The sequence below is a fragment of the Passer domesticus genome, chromosome 10 (genome assembly GCF_036417665.1).
Source record: "Passer domesticus isolate bPasDom1 chromosome 10, bPasDom1.hap1, whole genome shotgun sequence".
Taxonomy (NCBI): Eukaryota; Metazoa; Chordata; class Aves; order Passeriformes; family Passeridae; genus Passer; species Passer domesticus.
The window spans coordinates 4,020,174-4,029,035 of record NC_087483.1 but is presented as its reverse complement, the minus strand read 5'-3'; the positions used below and the strand labels follow the sequence as shown (position 1 = coordinate 4,029,035).

At 53.4% G+C, this 8,862-nt stretch overlaps 1 long non-coding RNA gene across 1 annotated transcript; it reads right to left on the bottom strand.

Moving 5' to 3' along the window:
- Positions 1-4,853: 4,853 nt before the first annotated feature.
- LOC135309375 (uncharacterized) lies at positions 4,854-5,613 on the bottom strand. The gene is made up of 2 exons (XR_010369648.1): positions 5,449-5,613; positions 4,854-5,174 (listed from the first exon to the last, which is right to left on the bottom strand). It is a non-coding gene; the product is annotated as an uncharacterized LOC135309375 (long non-coding RNA).
- Between the last annotated feature and the right edge of the window lie 3,249 nt (positions 5,614-8,862).

Here is an 8,862-nt window from a genome sequence, read left to right as displayed (position 1 = left end):
AGATCCATCTACTTCCTCAATATCTGATTCCCATTTTTTTGTCTCTGAATTTTACCAAGCAATCACAGATTTTTAGACTTTCCAGAACGGTCTGTAAAAAATGTGATTGGTTTAAGGGGTGCATGACTTCTTAAAGGCTTATGAATTAATTTTAAAGATAAACTTAATAGTTCATGTTTGGGACAATTGACTGAAATTTTTCCTGCAAAATTTTCCAAAGCAAATTGCATGACTTCTGAGTTTTGAATTAACCATTCTAAATAGATGAATTTGACAGGCAGGAAGATTTCTCCAAAATCTTTTCCTGCAAGGGAAAGCATTTGAGATCTAGCCCTGTACTTCATTCAATGTCTTTGGATTTGTCCTTAGATGGAGTGGTTGCGGGGTTACCGTTTGTTCTGTGATCCTGTATTCTAAATATTTCCAGGGAGGAAGTGTCTGTATTTTTTCTTTTGCTACAGTGAGTCCTGCTTTCTCCACTGCCGAGATGACCTGATCTGTTGTCTTTTGCATTGATGCTTGGTCCTTTGCTGCTACTAAAATATCGTCCATGTAATGTACTTTGAGAGAATTTGGATATTGTGCACGAACTGAGGAAAGTATTTTTGCAACATACCACTGGCATATACTTGGGGAATTTCTCGTTCTTTGTGGTAGAGAAAGCCAATGATATCTTTTCAAGGGTGCTTGCTGATTTATGGATGGGATGGAAAATGCAAATCTTGGTGCATCATCTGGAATCATAACAGGAGAGGGTAAACCTGGTTGTAAAGAACCCATTTCTTGAATCACTTCATTAACTTTTCTGAGATCCTGCAACAGCCTCCACTTCCCACTGTTTGGCTTTTTGATTACAAAAACTGGAGTGTTCCAGGGACTAGTAGTTGGAGTTAAGTGACCTTTGTTTAACTGTTCCTGTACCAACTTCTCTAAAGCAGGAAGTTTCTCTTTGGGTAAGGGCCACTGGCTGACCCAGATGGGGGTCATGTTAGATGTCCATGTCAGTTTTAAAGTGTTATGTCCATCAACAGGTTTTGTTAAAATCCAGTTTCTTACCTCAGACTCCATTGCAATAGAATGTCCTGTCCCCAAAGAACTATATCAGCTCCTACAATGAATGGTCTAGTGGTGGCAACACGACCTTCAGGCCCCTCAAATGTGACTGCGTGCGAGCTTCGAAAGCTCTCACAGTGACCACCAATACCTGCCAGCTGATCCAGCGCAGGCACCATGGTCCAGTCCTGTGGCCATTTTGATTTCGATATCAGAGTGACATCTGCTCCGGTATCTATCAGGCCAGTGAGGGTGATGGCTCGCCCGAGGTGCTGCAGCACACAGGTGAGCTGAGGCCGCCCACGGCTGATGTGCCTGGTCCAGGCCATGACAGCTGTGTTGTTCTGTGACTCTGGTAGGAGAAAAGCTTGTGCTATGGTTAGTCCTTTGGGTAAAAAGCATGGAGGGTCTGGACACAAAGCTAACACTGTAATTTCCTGTGAAGAAATGACAGATAACACAGTTGGAATGACATAAAAACCTTCTGCATGGGATCTGTTCACTCCCACTATTAAGAACTGACATAGTTGTGGTTCAGCTCCCAGCTGTCCTTTGGACACTGTGTGAGCAATGGCATTGGTTAGCATCACTGGCTGGGCTGTAGACAGCTCCAGTCTGGTACCTGGGGACATTGTGGTTGGAAGTCCTGCAAAGATGTGCTGCAGTTCTGAACTTGGTGGCCTGTGGTGGTCTCTGGCCTCTGGTGCAGTGGTTCTTGTGTCATGGCACGCCACTGCCCCATGCTCGGCTGCACATTTCCTGGCAGATGGCACGAAAAACCCTGTGCTGGGTGAAAGCTGTTAGTATTGTGACAGAAACCTCTGCATCCACTGTTTCTTGGCAATGGCCTTCTGCGGGCCCTAGGACATCTCCTTTTAAAATGACCTCTCTGACCACACGAATAGCACGTGTCCCTTGGAATCTGCTGGTTTTCAATTGCCCCTTTGAATGCTATTAGAGCCTCTGCTAGGGCTTGTGTTTGCATTTCTACTGCTTTTTCTTGCTGCTTTAGGGTGTTTTCCTGAGCTGTTGTGATAGCATTAGCCAGCACCTCTGCCTGCATGGCTGCTGCATGTTCAGGGGTACCCAGGTGATTGCAAGCATCCACTACCTGTGTTAGGGTGGGCTCAGGATCTTGTGGCAATGTACATAATATTTTTTTGGAGCTTGGGTTTGCATTAGAAATTGCAAGCTGTTTTAATAACTCTTGTCTGGCACGATCTATTGGAATCTGCTTTTCTAATGCCATTTTCAAATGGTCCAAAAACTTAATATAAGGCTCATCTATTCCCTGTTTTATTTCTGTGAAATCTAATTCTGATTTGTTGCCATCAGGAACCTGTAACAAAGCTGGTTTTGCTGCTTCTTTGATATCCTGTAATACTTGTTTATTGAGAGTTCAGGATTGTGTCTGAGAATCCTTATGAGCTCCTTCACCTGAGAGCTGATCTATAGTTAAATTTGTAGTGGCTGGAGTTCCTGCATAACCTCTTAAAAGGTCATTTAACAAACATTTCCATGCCAGTTCCCACAGAGAAAATTCCGTTGGGGAAATCAGGGATGAACAAAGCTGCTTTAAATTGTGTGGAGTAAATACATTTGCTGTAAAAGTGGCTTGTAAAAGATTTCTGAAATATGCAGAATCTCTACCATACAAACGAGAGGCTTTGCAAATCTCTTTTAACTCAGCAAAATTAATCTGCTGCCAGCTTCCTCGAGATACAGCACCTGCTGTGTACCTCACAGGAAAAACTTTTAGCTTTCATGCAATTTCCCGCTCTCCTTCCTGAACTGCATCCTTTCTTATCCTCTGCCAGGTATCTGTGACTCCTTGTGTATTAAACTCTCCCTTAGATTCTTTTGAATTACATTGTGGAGCATAGGAATAACTTATTTTTTGTTCCGGCAGGTTGTCGGACATGGGAGCCGCCATCTTGGATGGGGTCACTTCCGGGACATCACATCCGGTTCCCATGCTCGGCAGGGAGGGCCCGTGCCGTCCCGGGGCGTGGGCAGGGAGCAGGGGTAGGGACACCGACCGGGCTGGGCCCACAAAAGGGACGTGTCCCTGCTCTGATGGGCAGGAGCTCAGGGACGAGCCACTGAGGGATTTCTGGGAGCCAAAGGAGGATGGTGCGCCACGCCCATGAAGGGCAGAGCTGCCTCGTGGCCATCATGGCGTCTGCCACGTGCTCCATTGTTCTCAGAGTGGACACAGTCGGCTCGGCTTTTTCGACTTTACTGCCAAAATTCACCGATTTCGTGCGCCGAAGGGAGCTTTTCAGAGGAAATCTAGAGGACTTAGCTATGGTAGGGGTTCCGAGAGACATGGTTTGCAGACAAGCCTGGCCAGGGCTCATCTGCTCCCCTCTCTCCAAGGATGGGCGTGGGGAAGGGGGGACGGGTGGCTGGCCTGGCCACCTCCCTGCCGCTCCTCTGGGGTTTCTGGTTCTCGGGGCAAGGGAAAGCTTTTGGGTCCCTTCAGAGCTTCTCTTTCTCCTGTCCTCCCAGTTCTGCTATTGCTACCTGCATCCTGCCCTGTCTCTGATCTTTGCCGGCTTGTGTGCATTTTTTGCTTGCTTTTCACTTTCCATTGTTACAAATGTTAACACCGTCCTGAATATCCGACGAACCTTTAAGTTGGAATTCTTATTCTTTTCCATATTATATAATTTCAGTCCAATGGAATCCCAGAATTCTGGATTGAGTTTCTGAGGCATATCTGAGTTTGGGAACTCTGTTAAAACCCATTTTACAAGCTTTTTAAGCTGTTTCTTCCCAAACTGAGTATCTTGAATTTCTGACTTATAATTGAAATAAGAATAAAAATCCCGCTCAGCTAAAGACAACCGATTTCCCATGGTGGCACTCACTGAAGTGGTTTTCAAAGTTGTCATCGTTGGTATGAAACTCCCCTGGTCCTGGTTGCAACAATATTTCAGCTTAGCTGAACGGCAGAATCCTCTGAGGCTTGTGATGCGTGCATGCTCCAGTCACAGCCTCTCTCACCTGTGTGAGGCTTTGATTCAAGACTCCCTCTCAATCTCAAATCCCTTCTTCTGAGTTTTCTTTTTTAAAACAACAGAAAACTCAGGTGCAGGTCTGCTCTCCCAAAAACGCAAATACTAAGGAAACAATGTCCTATTTTTGATTGAGGTAATCAAAAAATCCCTAGACTATCTTCCTCAATATGAAAAATACTGTCCAGGTGCCACGTGTTAGGTTTCTTTTTCTCGGGCCAGTTCTCATAAGCCCTCAAAAGGGATCCTAACACACCCAAGGATAGCTCAGCTATTACCTTTTGGGGGCATATAATAAGCAGGATGGCTTCTGCTACAGTGTTCAAAACAGAAAAGGTTTAATAAAAGGCAAAATAACAAACAGAAAAACTCGAGCCAGGTACAGAGGTCTGCTCCTGGTATAAACACCGCACAAAAGCAGTTTAGTTCTTTTGTTCTCTTCTTTTCTACCTTTCCTATGCCCAAAAGCAGGACTTTTTGGTTTCTATCCAATTAGATGACCTCGAGATTTGGTGAAATCTCTGAGGTCTTATGAGGTGGCTTTTCACCTAATCGTTGAAAGAATCTTCTGGGCTTCTCTCCTTTTTTGGGGGACAAAGGCTAGTTTTGCCACTCTGTCATTAGGGGGCCCATTCCTACACACAACCAACCTTTTCCCCCTTTCAGGGCCTCAGGACACCTCAGCCTGCTGTGCTGCTGAGCACAAGCACCCTTTTCACCCTTTCGTGCCTCTTGCCCTGCAGACCCTGGGCAGCAAAGAAAAGCTCCTGGGAGTCTGTGTATTAGAACACATCCTATATTTACAATACAGATAAAAAACGGGAAAAAAGAAAATAAAAATATTAAAGAAATGGAAAATTCCCCCCGGCTCAGGTTGCCCCAGCAATGAGGGCCTCCTGGATCAGCTCTCCTCAGAGCTCCGGCAGTGCAGCCAGCCGAGCCCCGACAGACGAGGCCGAGCCTTCCAAGCCCTGCGCAGCTGATCTTGCAGCCTCTGGAAGATGGAATAGTGCCCACGCTGTCTTGCCCGGAGGACATGCAGTGTTTGATGTGCCAGCTGCGACAGGGCACTGCTCATGTCCTCCGTCAGGTGTTCAAGGGCTGCAAGAGAGAGGAACAGAGCCACGGTCAGAAGCTGGATCTGCGGGGAGCCGAGCAGAGCCCCCTGCCAGGGCCATCCCAGCCGGCTCTTGCCATGGCCAGGAGGGAGCAGGAACCAGGGGGATGAGCCTGAAGCTGCTGGCCACGAATGCCCCACGTGGCCCTGAAATCCCAGTGTGCTCTGCCCACGGGAGCAGAGCCCTCTGCAGCTGGGGTAGAGCTTGCAGCTGCCCCCGCTGTCAGGCCCCTCTGTCAGCCGGCTGCCCTCACTCACCACTGCAGATCAGCTGGAGCTCTTCCTGCTGCCCCCTCAGGTGCCGCCCAGCCACCCCTGTGAACACAGAGCCTGTCAGGGCGGCAGCGGCACAGCTCCCTGCCAGCGGCGCTGCCAGCGCTGCGGCCACACGCCCTGCTGGCCCGGCAGGGCTCAGCCCGGGCCCTTGCCGCACGCTGCTGCCCAAGGGCACAGCTGCCAGAGGGCGGCAGCAGCGCCCAGGCCAGGCGGGGCTCCACGGCGCCGGGCCCGGATGGCGCTGCCGGGGCAGCGGGCGGGGCTGGGGCCGAGCTGCGGCGGGCCGGGGAGGGAGCCCGGCCTCCGGGCTCACCCATGAAGCTGATGGCCGCCTCTCGCAGGGGCTCCTGGGGGCTCTCCAGGTAGCGCAGGGCCCGGCGCAGCTGCTCGGCCGCTCGGCTCGTGTCCTCTGCCAGCTGCAGAGAGCGGCAGCAGGGAAGGCTTGGCGCGGGCTCAGCCCTTGTGGCGGGCGCTCCCTGCGCCCAGCCCTGGCCTCCCCTGCCCGCACAGCCCTGCACACTGAGCACCGTGCTCTGGGGGCCTCTCCAGGCTGAGACTAGGGCTTGCAGGTCGTCCTTACCAGGACCTCAGCGAACTTCCATAGTTTCTCTTTCTTGACATGTTTTTCAAGATCTTGCTTCTTCAGGAACTTGACGGCACAAAGCAGCGTTTCCCGAGAAGCCTGGAGAGTAGCAGAGAGGCAGAGATGGCCCCACAGCACAGGGCACAGGAGCTGCATCCCTGTGCCATGGCCTGGAGGAGGCTGCAGCCTGCCAGGCGCCAGGGAAGGAGGCAGCCGAGTCCCCTCCCAGGGGGACAGCAGCAGCCCACGAGTCCTCACCTCTGCCACCTGCTGATTCTCATCATGGCAGTGGAAGAGGAGTGGGAGCAGGCTCTGACACACTTGTGTCATCAGAGGCTTTTTTGCTTCTTCTGCTACAGCAGATGTCAAGTTTTGAAAGACAATCATGGACAGCTTCTGCACCTGGCTATCACCCTATATAACAGGAAGGAAACAAGACCTCAGCATCAGCTGCTTCTGGCCCACATTGGCGCAGGCCTGCATCTCCACAGGGCACCAAGTGCCCGGGCAGCAGCCAGTGGCCGTGGCTGTGGGCACAGAGCCTTACGTTGTCAAAGAGCGGCAGGAGCGCCTCAGCCAGCTGCAGGGCGACGGGGCTGGGTATCTGGGCACCATTATCTGGGAACAGATAGCTCAGAAGAATGGTGGTCATCCTGAGCCGCAGGAGCTCCACGAGCCTTTCGGTCAGGCTCCACATTCTTTCAGCCTGTGCGGAACGCAAGTTTGTGAAAGGCCACCCTGCTGCAGCAGGGCCTAGAGGCCAAAGCCTGTCCTGAAGCACTCGGGCAGCTGAAGCGGGAGGCAGGAGAGCTGGGAGCAGCTGCCCCAGCGCCCCAAGCCCAGCCAAGGCCAAGCGACTGCGTTGCCCGGCCCCACACTGCCTACAGGGCTTCAGCCACTGCCCCCTTCTCACCAGCGGGGAATCGTCCCTGAGCGGGAGGAGGGCCCTGAGAAGCTGGCTGCCAATGTCTGCACGCTCCCTCCTCAGGTGCCTTGACAAGACCTCCATGACACTGTCCCTGCATTCCCTCAAGTCCAGGCACTCGAGGACCTGAAAGGCACAGGGCAGTGACAGGGCACCCGGCCAGCAGCAGCCCGGAACCGCACAGCGCTGGGCCCAGGCAGCAGCACAGGGCACGGGCACTGTCCCAGGCGGCCGCGGCTACGAGAGGGCAGAGAGCTGGGAGGCAGCTTGGCAAGGTGGTGCTGGTCTTCAGGCTCACCTCCACAAGGAATGCCAAGGCAGGGAAATCCCAGTATGGCATCTCTTTGCTGAGCATGTCAAGGAGGCAGCATAAGATGCTTTTACACAAGTGGCTGGATGCATGGCGCATCTGCCTGGAAGGTGGAAAATGGCACTAAGACCCTGAGCCACGGGGGAAAGTCTGTCCCAGGACTGACTCCCACTGTTCATGTTTCCCCACCACCCTGCGAGCGGACCTGGGCCCTTTGAGACGTGGCTGCTCCTGGGCATCCTCCTCTCCCAGCCTTTTCCAGTCTCCTTGGCTGTCCCTCGTCCCTTTGGCCCACAGCCACGGGGACTATGTGGGACAGCCTGGGCACAGAGCACAAATGCCATGAGCAAAGGGGAGAAGGGGGTCTCACCCAGCCAGCAGACCCACGGCATAGTGGTGGGTGTCAACACAGAGCAGCGTGTCCCAGGCACCCCTGCGTTCCATTGCCACCACCACATCCTCACACTGGAGAAGGCAGAGCAGGGACTTGAGGGTCTGCACTGCAAACCTGTGTGCAGAGCAAAGCCCAGGTCACACTGGGAGCACTGATTCCTTCCCAGGCCACGTGGCAGGGACAGGAGCTCTAGGATGGAGCACCTGTTGGGGCTGGTGGCAAGGCCGTGTTCTTCCTGGCATCCATTCCAGAAGGCATCGACCTCCTCTGGCATCTCTTCTGTGCTGAAGAACACTTGGAAGAGCAGATGCACAAATAGGTGGGGGAAATACGCCGTCACTACACGTGGGACATGGGGTTCCTGGAGGATCTTCCACATCACCACAGTTGCCTGCAAAGGACAAAGCCCCAGAGAGAGCGCTCAGTGCCGAGGTGTCCGTGTGGCAGGGCCCGAGCGTGGCAGGGAGAGGCCCGGAGAGACGCAGGGGGAGCAGGGGGCCTGGTGGCCCTGAAGCTGCCCCTGGGCCAGGTTTCAGGCCAGCGCCTGAGGCAGGGAGATGCAGTGGGGGAAGGAGGATGGAGAGCTGCTGGAGAGGCAGCCTTGGAGCCCACAAAGGCCACTTGCGGAAACTCACAACCAGGGCAAAGACACCCGTTTTGTCCCCATCGGAGGTGCAGGTGCTGTGCTCTGGCCAGCTCCCCAGCACGTCCAGGAGTATCAGCTGCACTGGTTCTGCAGTCCTGAGTGAGCCCATGATGGTCATCCACATGGTGATGGCAGCTCTGAGGGGTTAGAGCTCTTTCTCAGGGGGGTGTCTCAGACACAGCACCATGGCCCAGGCATCCCTGGGGGTCCAGGTTGAGCGCCGGCTCTGCCCCTGCCCACTGCCCCTGGCCAGCAGCAGCCAGGCAGCCCAGCCCTGTGGGGACAGAGCCCTGAGGGGCAGGGAGGGAGCACGGCAGCAGGCTCAGGGGCTGACATGCCAGGGCTGGGAAAGGGAGCAGCCAGAGGGCCCTGGAAGTCTCTGCTGCTCAGACACCTGGGCCAGGCTGTGCAGGGTGATGGGCTGGGGAGCCCTGAGCCCTCTGGGCAGCTGGGCCCTTACCTGTCACAGGACGGGGCCACACGCAAGAGCGTCATGACTGCATCATCCGGGTGTGCTTTGGTGAGATTCAGCAGGGTC